Source organism: Cheilinus undulatus, linkage group 12, assembly GCF_018320785.1.
Source record: "Cheilinus undulatus linkage group 12, ASM1832078v1, whole genome shotgun sequence".
NCBI classification, from domain to species: domain Eukaryota; kingdom Metazoa; phylum Chordata; class Actinopteri; order Labriformes; family Labridae; genus Cheilinus; species Cheilinus undulatus.
In genome coordinates this window covers 34,441,368-34,456,303 of record NC_054876.1, presented here as the reverse complement: position 1 = coordinate 34,456,303, position 14,936 = coordinate 34,441,368, and positions in this window count along the sequence as shown.

Sequence of the window (14,936 nt, the reverse complement as noted above, 5' to 3'; positions counted from 1 at the left end):
ATCAGGCAGAGAAAGATATTCAATGAACGCTAATGAAAGCCTTGATTAAAACTGCCATTATAAATTTGCAACCATATTGTGCTTGCAAATTAATCTTTAAGTTATCTAACAGGACAGTAGGGATTGTTATGTAGCAGCAAAGGGTTTGTTCGGATTGTGAATAATGGTATGATCTTTCCAGATCATTTTGATAAACCTTTAGTTCAAGCCTTCACATTAAGTGTGGCTTTCAAGGAGCATGGATGTCCAAACAGTGATCAGTTGATTAATTGCAAGTTAACATCCCTCAGTTTGTTTGCCTCATGGAAAATACTCAAGCAGGCCGCCCAACCTATATAACTGCTGATCTTTTCTTTTACTCTTGTATTATTACAATCTTGAGACAGAGGGAGCTGCAAGAGAAAGGAAGAAGTCCCCTAAGTAGGCAGGTAAGAGAATGGAGGGGAAGAAAGATACACAGATAAAAGTAAATACATCATTTTGTATATGTTTTTTTACATGTAAACATTAGATAGATAAAGAGATAAAGAAAGAACCACAACCGTATACAATGCCTATTAAAGTCGTAACCCCCTTGGATGTTTTACCCTTTTATTGATTTTATAAATCAATCATGGTCAATATAATTGGGCTTTTCTGACACTTTTTCTTCTTTTTTTTTATTTTACCAAAAACGTCTTTATTATCAAAGTAAAAACAGATTTCTACAAAGTAAATAAAAATATGTAAGGTAAAATAAGTGGCTGCATAAATATTGACCCCCTTTAAATCAGCTGACCTAATTCAACAGAGGCCCAGTAAATTGGTGCTAGTAGTCTCACCGTTAGTGAAATGGGGATCACCTGAGTGCAGTGAATGAGATTTTAGTGTAAAGACACCTCTGTCTGGAAGGTCCAGTCACTAGTTAATCAATATTCCTGGCTATCATTACACCATGAAGACCAAGCAACACCAAGCAACCCAGAAATAAGGCTATTGAAAAGTATAAGTCAGGGGATGGATACAAAAAAAACTCCAAGGCGCAGAGCTCAATTCAATCTATTATCAAGAGATGGGAGGAATATAGCACATCTGTAAATCTGCCTAGATCAGGCTGTCATCACAAACTGAGTGACTTTGCAAGAAGGAGACTAGAAAAAGCGATAAAGCCACTGTTCAAAAGTCGTGTTAAGTTTCAACTAGAACTCACCTAAAGGCATGTGGGAGACTCCATGGTGAAGTGGGAAAAAGTTCTTTGGTTTGATTAGACCAAAATGGTACTTTTATGGCTATCAGAATTCTGTGAAGAATTCTCAGCTAATTGCTATTATTTTGACAGAACATTGCTGGATGAAAGGTAAAGTGATGACCAAAGAGATGTAAAACCACCAAAAGATCAATCTACTTACAGTGCTGTGCAGAAGTTTTAGGTATGTTTGGGCTGTAATTAGAGGCTGAAGTAAGGCGTGTAGTGGCGAGTATGCCCACCTGAGGGCGCCATTGGGCGAGAAGGATCAACACAACCCAGGTCATGCTCTGGATGTCTTTGTACATTACCAAGGGCATGGGAAAATAATCTGATGAAAACAAAACAAAAACCACAGCTTTAGGGCGGAGTAATGGGTAGATTTGGCGCTTAAACATAGCCTAGGGTACTGTTAGGGTGGGTAGTAGGGTTGCCACAACCCCCTGGTTGTCGTGTGTATGTTCTAAGCACCTGAAAAATATTGGTGGTTGCTGGGCGTATTACCAGGGGTGCAAAGGCCCAGGCAAAAGAAATGCTGTTCATCTCGACCTTGGCTGCTGAGCGACACACGTACAAATCAAATGTGTCGACACTGACTCTGGCTGCCCTCCCTCCTCTTTCAGGACCTGTGAAGAACCGTTAGTGCTCTACATGCCTAAAACTTCTGCACAGTACTGTATATCTGCATACCAAATCACACAATGAAGCATGCATGTTCTTCAGGCACAAACAATGACCAGAGAACAAAAGTCAGTCATTGAGATGATCCCTTTGATTCAGACACATTAAGTGAGATGTGACAGAAGCACAGATAACCTGACATTGTGTCATTTAAACTATGTTAGTTTGTGGTTTCTTTGGCTTTGCGGATCTCTTAAGCTGTTGGATGTTTGGTTTGAGTTTGGACTTGGACACAAACTAAACACAGAGAAAGAGAACCTTAGCAGTTATTTATTGCGTCAGTAAAGCTTGAGTTAAACACTGACGAGTCTACTGCAGTAACACATTACATATGTTCTCTTGTTCTCTGCTGCTTTTTCTGTTAATAGTTACAAACACAAGGAACATCTCATACTTTGACCTTTTGTGGAAAAGTTTGATTCTAACAACAGGAAACACTCTATCTCTAACTCTAACATTTGCTCATCACATGCTCTTTTTACATATTAAAGGAGTGCAGTGTGAGGAAAGGCCTAAAAGAAACAATGTCAAATTCAGTATTTGTTACTTTTTTAAGTCATTACATTTACACTAATAGTTTAAAATTATGATTAAAGCAGTGTAATTTTTGGCAGGTGTGCTGTCAGGTTAATATTACCTGAAGTTCAACACTGTTAGGGTACAGTCACATATGGGAGATGAAGGCAAGAGTTGCCCATCTAAATCCAATATGAGTCCACATTTCTGTTGTGGGTCGATACGAATTTTATTGGCGATTTGCTCTCATCAATTAACAAACAAACTCAAAATAAAACTGACCACTGGCCTGCAGATAGTGAATCTTACGCAGGATCAAAATGTCAATATCCATGTAAAAAATATAGATTCTTAGATGTTTATTCACAAAGGTTTCACACAAACAATTGGCGTTCTCCTGGTGTGCTCCTTACTCGTGCCTTCCTGGTAAAAACCCATTGACCTTACCTGGTGTCACCCATCCTACCCCACCTAAACCCTATTATAGACATCACCTCAAACTACCAAATATTTCAAACAAAAGCCCCAATCAGTACTTAAATACTTGATACAATAATATTAAAATTAATCTTGGAGTTCTACCCAAACAAATAAATAAATATAAAATTATCAAACTAAAGAAAATAATGTTAGTAGCTCCAACACCAATATTAGGGAATAAAAACATCTAAATTTTTACATACATTTGTTTTCATTAACTAATAAAAAAGAGGTCCTATGATTCCATGAATATAGTTCAAACATATAGATTAAAGGCAGAAAATTTTACTATTTTCAGATATTTTATTTTATTTATTTTCACATATTTTAGTCAAAAAATAACTTATGAACAGAATGCTGTGCAAAACTGTCAGAAATAAAGCATTTTACTGATTTGCCCTGGTCTTATCTGGCATCATCCGGCTGTCTGGGTTATTACACCATTAGGTCCATTGTGTTTATTAGTTTATTACTAGCTTATGTTAAGTTAGGTCTTCCTAACTTTAGCTCGCTAACTTAAACAGATAAGTGTGGCTGACACAACGAGGCACGTCATGACTCATGCACAAGCGGGTTGAGTTATTGTTTATTTCACAAACTAGTTATAAAATATTAAGACAAACTGGTTTCTTCAACACATTTGATGTTCAGCCAAGCTGCTCTGAGCCAGAGGTCATGTTAACTGAATATTCTCTGTCATTGACGGATTTTTTTGAAGGATGACGGAGAATTTTGAAGGCTGTCATTTTGACGGACTGGAATGATGAGGATGAGCCTGCATTTCAGCACACACACACAGACAGATGCACCTTTTCCATTCAGCACACATGGACTATCAAGGTCATTTAATCTTTCAAAAATTTTGTAGCCGATGGGCTCTGGCACCGTAGATTTGTAAAAGCACGTTGGTCTCCGTGCTGACAGCGCACTGAGAGGCTGCTGCAGGAGTCTCAGTACACAGGTCGGGATGCAGAGTGTTAAGGCCTTTGCACAATGAGTCAGTTTCATGTTGTTCTAACCATGTCTGCACAGTGATGCCCAAATTGTCGTTTTATTTGTACCATTTTTTTTGGAACAGGTTTGGATTTTATGCAAAATTTCATATCAGTCCAAGGTGACCAAGGTGATGATTCAAAACAGTTCCCACTGCTTCCACCTCACTTGCTCACCACCAAAACCTCACTTTAAACACCAAAGTTTGCTCTTTTATCATGTAGATATCATCCATGGAAATATAACAGAGGGATGGGTGAATGATGGTTCAGATCAGCACCTGTTGCTTTATTCTCTCTTGCTCGCTCACCACCACCTGACCCCCTCTCTCTCTCTTTCTCTCTTTCTCTTACTAAAACATCACTTTAAACACCGTAGTTTTCCCGTGTATTATGTGGATATCAACCATGAAAATATAACAGATAAAGGCATATTTTTGTAGCCTACTTACGAGTCATAACAGAGACAGAATAAAAAGTTGTTCTCCATCTCTTTTCACAGTCAAGGCCAAACGCACCTGACTCAATGTGCAAGGTCAGAGTGTGTGACGTTTTTTCAAATTAGACACCTGTGGAGCAGACAAAAATGCGCACAGCTCCGCAGTGCAGCTATGGTCATCAAACTACAACATCTTGACATTAAAAATATCCTTAAAACTGTGCGTGATATCTTAAATGGCCCAGTTCATAGTTGCTTGCTTAAAGACAGGGATTGTTGCTCCACTGTCACTGCATAACAATGACGAGGAGTAAACGCTGTGCTGCTGTGTTCATCTTTCTCTCAGTGCCATTTAAAAATGCAGAACCTCAAAGATTGTTTTTTGAATATAAGTTTAGAAAGGTTGCTTCATTAATTAAACACTAGAAATAAAGTCATATTGAATTATATTACAGGTATTAAAGAGAAAATTATATTGACGGATTGTAAAATGGCATGACGGAATTTTTACAACCCTTTCCGTCCAAATTATGGACAAAAAAAAAAGTCCAGCGCAACCTCTGCTCTGAGCTCTAGTTCACTCTGCTGTAAGGGAGTAAATATGGAGGGTGTGACATGAAAGGAGTCGGCGTGCTCTCTACTGGATGAATAATAAAACACAGACCTCATATCTAAGTAAAATCAAGTCATATTCCTGCACTGTATTGTTGATAAAACAAGTGTTAACATCTGCGTCTATCAGCCACAGTTATTTTTGATAGGCAACAATCGACCAAGTAAATCAGCCAGCTGATTTGTTGGTGGGGCCCTAGTTTTTATTTCCTTGTTCTCCTCATAGAAAGCTGATTGGTCCAAAATGTTTTCTGCTCCTCGCAATTATTGTGAACTGAGCTTCTCAAGATGAGTTTGCCTGATAATGGACTGGCAAATCCATCTGCTTTGCAGGATTATTCTGGATCTTTATCATCTATAATTAATAAGTAAATATCAGCATATCGTTCATAATCCAAGAACTGTTGTTCATTTTATTATTAGAAATGTTATCATTGTTGTTATTATTTCAAACCATTATTGTCAATAATTTTGTCGACTATGTTGGATTTTTTTCTTCATATTTTTAAGCCAAAAGGATAATTTTCTGTTTCACATTGTTTGATAATGACTTAATGTTTTGTTTTACTGATATCTCTCTTCATAACAGCTATAGAGGTAATGCTTAATGTGTTCAGTTAACAAAAAGTGGACTGCACTTAGGCGGTTTGTCATGTATGTTTATGCAGGAGTCACCTTTGTTCCCAAATAAGTAAACTCATGCCCGCCTGTCTGCACCTTCACCAAACAGTGATGTCAGAGTCATGTGCGAGTAAATGGTCCGCTGCAAAATCATGCCGGTGCATTGATTACCTCTGGTACTCATACTTGGATGTTTGGTTTTGACAGCATCCTACTTTGCTGTGGGGATTGTCACTTGTTTGGGCACTGCTGCACTACTTGATCAATGAAACAGCTCAGCTGGTGGAGAGCTGTTTGATTCAGTTGTAACCACAAACCCTCTGATAAACATCACTGTGTGTATTGTGTCCCTTCCCAAAGCTGGATAGAAACGAGTTTTGGGTTGTACATAAATCCTTTTGAAATTTGCTTATACCCAAGTCCTCCTTTGTTCCCTTGTATTTTTTTTATTTTTGCTGTTACTCCCTCGTCCTCTCGCCCCTCTGGGAACATAACAAGCATCAAGGACCTTATAAATCAAGAAAATAATTTAAATGTCAACAAAACATAAAGCATAACAATGAAATTGTGTAAACTTAATTATCACATATTTATTTGATTTCCTGTTAATTGTAGCTCTTGATTTTGTCACCAAAGAATAAAGAGTAAACTACTGCTCTACTTCTTTTATGCTGTTGTCATGCTGGAGATTGTAGTGCTGCAGTTTTATCTCACGCTCTTATCCCTCCTGTGTGTTTTTGTTTGTGTTGCCCCACTTACCTCTGCTCTACATTGTCCTACATTTTGCTTCGTCTAAAGCTTCACATCCTCACAGAACTTTATCAACCCTCCCAGACTTTCTACTATTTAACTTTCAGCAGCATAACCCAGAATATCTCAGCAGATATTATTTAATAGGAGGGGAAGTAAAATGATGTCTGAAATTGTTGTAGAGATAAGGATCCTTTGGCCAGGTGAGCAAGTGTTTTTTTTTCACTTGAGGGAGAGCTGGATCCAAACCTGCAGTTAACAGAGTGAAACTCACACAGTAAGGTAAACATTTCTATAGATGGTAAAGTGAGGTTAAGAGGGGTCAGTATATATTAGATCAGCAGATGATTGATTTCTTCTCTTCACAGTCAGTCTGTGGACATTATCTTTTCTGTGTTTTTAAGAACTCCTTCATGTCAGTTGCCTTTTAACATTACATGCCATCTTTCATTTGTTAAATTTTCTGTCACAGGGAAGGATTTTTGGATCTTATACTGTCCATTAGCTGCTGTTTTCATTTCTTGTCTTGTTTTCTTACTACAGTAAACAGAAAAACCTCAAATGTACAGGACTATTTTCAGCAGACCAATATGATAACAGTTAGCAACTGTTTGCTTTGAAATTTGGTCCTTCTGAACATTTATGTAATATCAAGGAATAGCAGACAGTTGCACTGTGTAATCAGCCAATCAGAATCAAGCATAGCTGTCTCATAAATTGAAGACGAAAGCAGAAAGTGAAGTATCGCTCACCATCTGACACTCTTAGAGAGAATAGATACATTTGACTCAACAGTCCGGCAGCCTGCAGCTTCGACTGGCAACACAATCAACTATTTCTTTTTCTGCAGATTTTTTTTCTCAGGTTGTCTTTTATTTGATGCTCTTAAAATCTCTCCTTCCCCTCCTGAACTTGCATCCCACAAACCATAGCCCAACAGGAAACACAAAGATGAATGTGGCTCCACAGAAGTCAGGCCTTGTGCAAGAGTGTTTGTTCTAGTTTCGCAGTATCTTATTTGACTTCAGGCCCATTATTTTCCAATCTGTGTTATTCTGACTGATGACGTAATCATTTACTGTCAATGGTCAGCAGTCACCAGCCTTGTTTGACAGTATAAAAAGTATATATATAAATGTTCTTTTTCCTTTAGAGCTTAGATAAAGCTGCTGCTTCTATAAGCATGTCTAAGTGAGTCAGTTGAATAGGTATGAATGCAGATTTGTGATGCAATTAGTAAATTTAAACTGACATCTCTGTTGATAGAAAACATGGTTTAATATTTAAGAAAGCAGCAGATTACGTGTAGTGTGCTTTCAGATGTATTATTCATCCAGCATTGCTTAACTATTTATACTTTTCTCTTTTCTGTGGAGGTTTCTGCTGTATTTGTTTCTGGTGGTTTTTTAAAAATCTTGTCTTTCAGCTGAACTGAACCTGATGGTTGGTTCTGATCCTCTGTAAAGATACAATCCTGAGCCTGCATTGGTTCAAAGGGTTTAATCCTGATAACAGCGGTCTGGATTTGGTTATCACTTTTTTTATTTAAAAGGATCACATCAACCAGCTCACCTTTATCCTTGCTGTTAAAAAGCAAACTGAACTGTAGCAACCTGATGAATGTAGAGACTTTAAGGGATTACAAGGATTACCAGTGCTTTCAGGGAGATTTCACAGTGCACAGTGTGCACACAGGGGGCGCCAAAAGCCACACAAACTGAAAGATTCCCGCAGATCATTTAAATAAGATGTTCACTGTTTGGCATTTAAGCAATTTGGTGAAATATTCTATGAGGAAAATTTCTTTGGGGTTTCAACAATGTTGAACAAATGTTGTTTTGCTTGACCAGTTTAACAATTTTCTTAGTTTCTTTTTTTGCTCTGTTTCCAGCCTTTTCTCACTGTACCTGATTATGAGAACATTTTTCTTATAAAAAAAACAATTTAAAGATTAAATCTTATCTTATAGCTTTTATCATGCTAAGTTACTTTCAAACATTTAGTCCCAGATAACCAGTGCTGTGAAGAGAACCTCACACTGCCCCCAGTAGTGCAGGGCAATTAACTGAGTCTCATTTTTGTTGAAAACCAAGGACAAGACATGATGATTAAATGAACCACAGGTTTTGCTATTGGATAAATGTTTCAGTGTTTATAGGGATAATTTGGCCATGAAAGTAATTTTTTTGTTTATTAATTTTAATTGTTAATCATTATTTTACACTTTTTTTCACTCAGTCAAAAATAATTCAGATTATGATTTTTACCATCATCAAGCAGCCCTTACCTCCAATTTCCACATACAGCGACCACGCCGTGTTCTGCCAGCGAATTGTACTGTGGAGCAGATTGCTCCCTCTCGAGTCTATCAGAGCAGTTCCACTGCCTGAGCTCCACTCTGGCAGTGGCATGTCCCTGGAGCACCACCCTGCTCTGTTTTGTTCGAGATACACTGCAGGTCTATTTTCAGTGCTGGCTGCTGCCAAACCGGATCAGTTATCATCAACCAGACAGCTCCAAACAGGAAGTCACAAGTGTATAATATCCGGTTCTTTCAAAATACAACACAATCCCCGAACCCCTGATCGTGCGCAGCGCAGTCGTCATATGTGGAAATTGCGGGTCAGTCGAGAATCCACACAAATTGAAAAACACCTCCAGTTACTTTAAATTAGTACTACCTATGTGAGATATTTGAGGCTTTTTGGTGAACTACACTCACTGGCCACTTTGCTAGTACCAGGTTGCACCCCCTTTTTTGCCTAAATGGACAGGATGGCATCACAAAGTTACTGCAGATGTGTCGGCTGCACATCCATGATGCGAATCTCCCATTCCACCACATCCCTAAGGTGCTCTACTGGATTGAGATCTGGTGACTTTGAAGGCCACTGGAGTACAGTGAACTCATTATCATGTTCAAAAAAACTGTTTGAGATGATCTGAGCTTTGTGACATGGTGCATTATCCTGCTGGATGTAGCCATCGGAAGATGGGTACACTGTGGTCATAAAGTAAAGGACATGGTCAGCAACAATACTCAGGTAGGCTGTGGCGTTTAAACAATTGCTCCGTTGGTACTGGAGGGCCCAAAGGGTACCAAGAAAATATCCCCCACACCAGTACACCCCCAGCAGCCTGAACTGTGGATACAAGGCAGGATGGATCCATGCTTTCATGTTGTTTATGCCAAATTCTGACCCTATCTGAATGTCACAGCTGAAATGGAGCCTCAACAGGCCAGGCAACGTTTTTCCAATCTTCTGTTTTCTAATTTTGGTGAGCCTGTGGGAATTGTTAACCTGACACGCCAGATAGATTTGTTTCACACATCCATCTGGGAAAGCTTCAATAGGAAACATTTGGGAAAAGGCAGAGGCTTTGAACAAAACTCGGAGTGGGATTGGATGAATGTTCTGTCTGTCACATCTCTACGGGCCAATCAGAGCAAAAAAACGCATGATGTAGCTGCTATCGAGTTGTGCGTGCGCAGCTACAGAGGAATAACGCGAAACATGGCAACTATAGACATGTAAGTACTTGACTTTTGTCTTTTTTGAAAAGAAAACAACTCACTGCTGTTCTTTGTTCTTCTTTTAACAAAGAAATGTCATCAAGTTCTGATAAAACTGGCGCTTTAGCAGCATCCACGCTAACCTCTCCCACCATAATTGCACCAGCCTCTTGCTGTTGCTTGTTTATGTCATGACTCTGCCGCGCCTGAAAGTACTGCCCCTCGTCGCTGATTGGTCCCGTCCCTTTCTAACCGGGCCCAAGCGGTTTAGATGGGAGCTTTGCAAGATGGATTCGCCAGTGAGAAACAAGGAAACAGGCGTATCCATCTGCTTTGCAAGGTTAGGGAATTGTAGCCTCAGATCCTGTTCCTAGCTGACAGGAGTGGTGCCCAGTGTGGTCTTCTGCTGCTGTAGCCCATCGGCTTCAGGCTTCCATGTGTTGTAAGATGATGTTCTGCATACCTTGCTTGTAACGAGATGTTATTTGAGTTAATGTTGCCTTTCTATCATCTCGAACCACTCGGTCCATTCTCCTTTGCCATCAGCAAGACATTTTTGTCAGACCATTCTCTGCAAACCCTATAAAATCCCAGTAGATCAGCAGTTTCTTAAATACTCAGACCAACCTGCCTGGCAACAACAACCACACCATGTTCAGAGTCACTTAAATCCCCTTTCTTCACCTTTCTGATGCTCGGTTTGAACCTCAGCAACTCATCTTGACCACATCTACATGCCTAAATACGTTGAGTTGCTGCCATTTGATCAGCTGATTAGCTATTTGTGTTAACAAGCAATTGAGCATGTGTTTGATAAAGTGGCTGGTAAATGTATTTCTGCAAGGATAAACTGCTTCCTTTTTTTAACCTTAATGTCCACATTTTTTTTGTCACCGAAGCAAATAAGGAAATTAAACCAGCTAAATGTAGAACCTTTTTATTTAGATTTATTACGTTTGAATTAACATTTTTATTTATTTATTTTTTCTTATTTGGATTTAAACCATTCTCAGATTTCGCTACGTCACACTGGGCTGTCATCTGTTAGCAACTCCAACACACACACACACACACACGCACACACACACAAGGGCGGAAAGAGCTGGTGGAAGAGCAGGTAGATGTAACAACTCGTTTCCTCATGAACTTCGCAGATAAACTCGTCTGTGTTCCTTAAGTCTCATCCGCAGTTTCTAAAGATGTTGAAATTTACCTAACTTGATCCGACCAGGCTGGTGTGTTTAACTTTTGATTAAACGAAGACTCATGATGTTGAGCTTCCCTGACTGTTACACGCTGAAGATGTTAGACAATTAACGTACGTCTTTGCCATAAACAGACTGTATATTTACAAGCACTGGGATGAGGTTATTTACAGCCAGTCACCTAGAGTCGGCCTCCTGTATTCTGGCATCTGCCAGTGTAGTCTATTTGTGACAGCAGTGTGACCTGCAGCCTAAACATACATGCAGGAGAAATGTACTCTGTATGCACAGTGCTCTGTTCTCTAGCTTCTGATCAGGATTTCAGTTGGACTTGAAAGCTGAATAGTCACAGAAATATTAAAAAAAAAACATAGTGGTGGTCACATGACTAACATTGTATCTTCATTCAGTGTGACAACTGTCACATGTGGGTGTGGGTGACAGACATTCTTGTGTTTTAGCTATAGCTAATAGTGTTCTTGATTATTTTCCCCTGTAATCTAGTCTGAATTCAGCCATCTGCTGGGATCAGAATGATTTTTTTTTATCAAAGGAATCCTAATCCTGCTCAGATATTTTCAACTACATAAACTGATCTTTTCCAGTTAAGTTGTACTTCTTTTCTTTTGAACAACTCAATTTCAAGATTTGATCCTGTCTTATAGCCTTAGGGCCTTCATCCAGTAATGGCATCTTTATTGCTTGCAGCACCCAGACAGCTTCCAAACTGTTCATATCCTATAAAAGGCAATAAAAATCAAGGATGAAAACCCTGTTTAATGTCACAATTTTCTCATATTAGAGAAACAAAACATGTTTAGCTTTGAAAACTTTATTAGCGACAGCAATCTTAAGCTGTTTTTTAATGTTTGCATGGTCTAGCACCATCTATGTTTGGCAAATTTGTTACACTCAAAAATAGACCAGCTATTTGCTACATTTACAAGATATTATCATGTAGTTTCGACAGAATTAATTCAAGTTTTGGGGTTTAATATAATTATATAATGTTGATTTAGCATAACATCACATAACATAACATCAACATAGCAGTATAGTACAGGGGTAAACAATTAAAATTCAAAGAGGTCCAGTCAGAGAAAATATATTAAACCAAAGGTCTGGAACATCATAATGTCTAACTTGAGTTAGTGTGATATGTGGATCAAGGTGCAATATTAGGGACTTGTTGCACTAATAAAATATGAAATTTTTCTTTGTCTACAGCTCACCCATTTCTCCATCTGTGAATCTCTCCTTTAGAGCCCTATGAAATCCATTTTATTTTTTGCCAAATTCCATTTAATATTTTGGAATTCTATTTTTTAATCTTTCCACTAATTTTACCATAAAAAAGAGTGCCCTGTTTATGTAAATGAATAAAGTGTTCACCAATTAAACAGAAACAACCTTGAATTTATTGGAAAAGGGCCACAGTTTGCCCATGAGCCACTGTTTTGATAACCCTGACATACCAGTGTAACAGTCAGATATTTCCAACATAAGACACATCCACGTGCATAATCACATCCTAACTGATGTTTCTAAAGTAAATGAGGAAATCCTTCTGTTCTCTCAAACAGACAGTGATAGTAACTTAATAGAAAGGTAACAAGTTGTGCCACGCCTAAGTGTCCCCCCGGAACATATTCCTCAGATGTACTTTCCTATTAAATAAAAACACAGCATTTCAGTCAGATTCATTCAAATTTTCGCGATGTCCACATTAAATTGTAGATTCCGTTTTTATTGGCCAATTTCGCGATTCTGCTAACGCAGAAACCATAGGGCCCTACACTCCCTGTCTAAGCTCACTCATCTTTTTGTCTACTCTCTTTATCTTTCTAATGATTGTAGGTCCGGGTCCGGGTCCAGGTCCAGGTCCGTATCAGATGGCGTCTGGGTCCGGACCTGGACTGCGGTCTGCCATTTGGTAACCCCTGGTATAGTAGATCCTTTTTGCTATGTACTCCAGAGCAGAAGGTGGCAGTAAAGAGTCACCAACTAACATGGCCCACATGTGGAAGACAGCTAAGCCGATATCCATTACCATCTATCAAAATTCAAATGAATAACTGCACACATCGCTCTCACAGAATAATAAAATTCAAGAAGGGGCAGGACTTCTGCTATGAACTGTGGCGACAACAATGAAAGATGAGATGTTGATCTGAACAATGGAATATATTAAGCACTAGAAGCTATTTAAAACGGACTAATCTGGAGAAACACAATTTTTGAAATTAGCATAAATAAGTTCCAATGAGAGGCACTCTGAAACTGAGATTGCAGGTGCTGTAAGCATAACAAGTAAGGATAAATGCCCTATTAAATGTCCAATTACCAGGGATTAATGGACAATGTAGAGGCCTGAACAGTCCAACGCAGATTGGAGGACAGTTGCCTCCATGAACTCCATTATTCCCTGATAACTGGACACCTCGAAGAGCGTGATCCCGCTTATATTATGGTTGCTTGCCAAAGAAAATAATCAATAAAACACCAATTTATTATTTTGTGTGTACTGTGATCAAAATCTAAAGTTTAAAAAAAGCAACAACCTCGTTTCTCTAGCAATGCCTAAGGGCTTGACTAATAACTGAATTATCATTACAATCCCATAACGTTATTAGGGAATGTAAATATAGTTAATGAGTCCGGTAAATAGGATGGAGTAGTGGGAAATAAACTAGTCTGCTCAACTGACTGAACCCTTCAGCTCAGCAGCTATTATAATGCATATATTGCTGTTATTTGTGGTCAGTATGATTGTTCTGGGATCCCCCTGCCCTCCCATGAGCCTTTGTGGAAACCATCAAGCAGGAACAGCACATGTTCCCTTGTATACAAGGAAAGCCTGAGGCAGGGAGAGAAGCAGAAATAAACCTCAGAGCAGAGCAGGCATCAGTGACAACAAAATCACATTGATTAAGTTAGATGCATTTTAAAGGAGGAGCTGGGGTGGAGGAGGGTTGCAGATGGAGCAGCAAAGAGAAGGCATGCCAGAGCAGCTTGCATATGGCGGCATGAGTACATTTGGCCTAAAGACAGCCTAGCTTAAGTCAGCTGGCAGTCAGCTGATGAGGGCAATGTCAGTGCTTGATACGGTGGCCTGCCTGAACTAACGCTATATGCTAAGTATTTGGTTTAAATGTTTGCACCCCCAATGTATCCCACACAAGCACAGTGGATAGAGCTTTTTGTTTATATGCCCCTGGAGTATGGAATCCACTGCCTTTGGGTGTTAATTGTATACAAGGTAGAGATTCTTAGTTGCCAGTAAGATGCATCATCATAAATGCGCCTTGAACTCAGAATTCGGACTCTGTAACTTGAGGGACTTTAGTAGCCTTGTAGCCTCTACTCAGTAGTAGAGTTAACAACTATCAGCAACTGGAACACAACAAACTTTGGTGTGATGCCATCCTCGGTTCTGACATCCAACTTCTGCATAGCAATCCAGTTATCTGGATTTTTTCAAGAGTAAAGCCAAGACCCGTCTTTTTTCAAATTCTTGCTGAACCTTTTTTCCCCTGTATTTTATTTTAGGTTAATCTCTTGCCTTTTTTTGTTTTATCAAACTTCACCCAATTTTTATTAAGTTTGATAAAATGAAACTCCCTCATGTTTTATTGTTTTGTGCTTTCATGATTTTATGTCTTTGTTGTATCTGTTTAAAAAATGTTTTAGTCTTTTATAATTCGACCAAGTACTTTAAATTTTTGTTTTTACCTACCATCTGTTGTTCCTCTGTGAAGCACTTTGGGCTGTATGCTTTTATGTATGAAAGGTGCTTTATAAATACAGCGGAGTTGAGTGGAGTATTAAGGACAAATATGCCCAGAGAAGTGTTTAAAATACCTTTACTAAAGTACTTTAAAGGTGAAGAACACTGACAAAG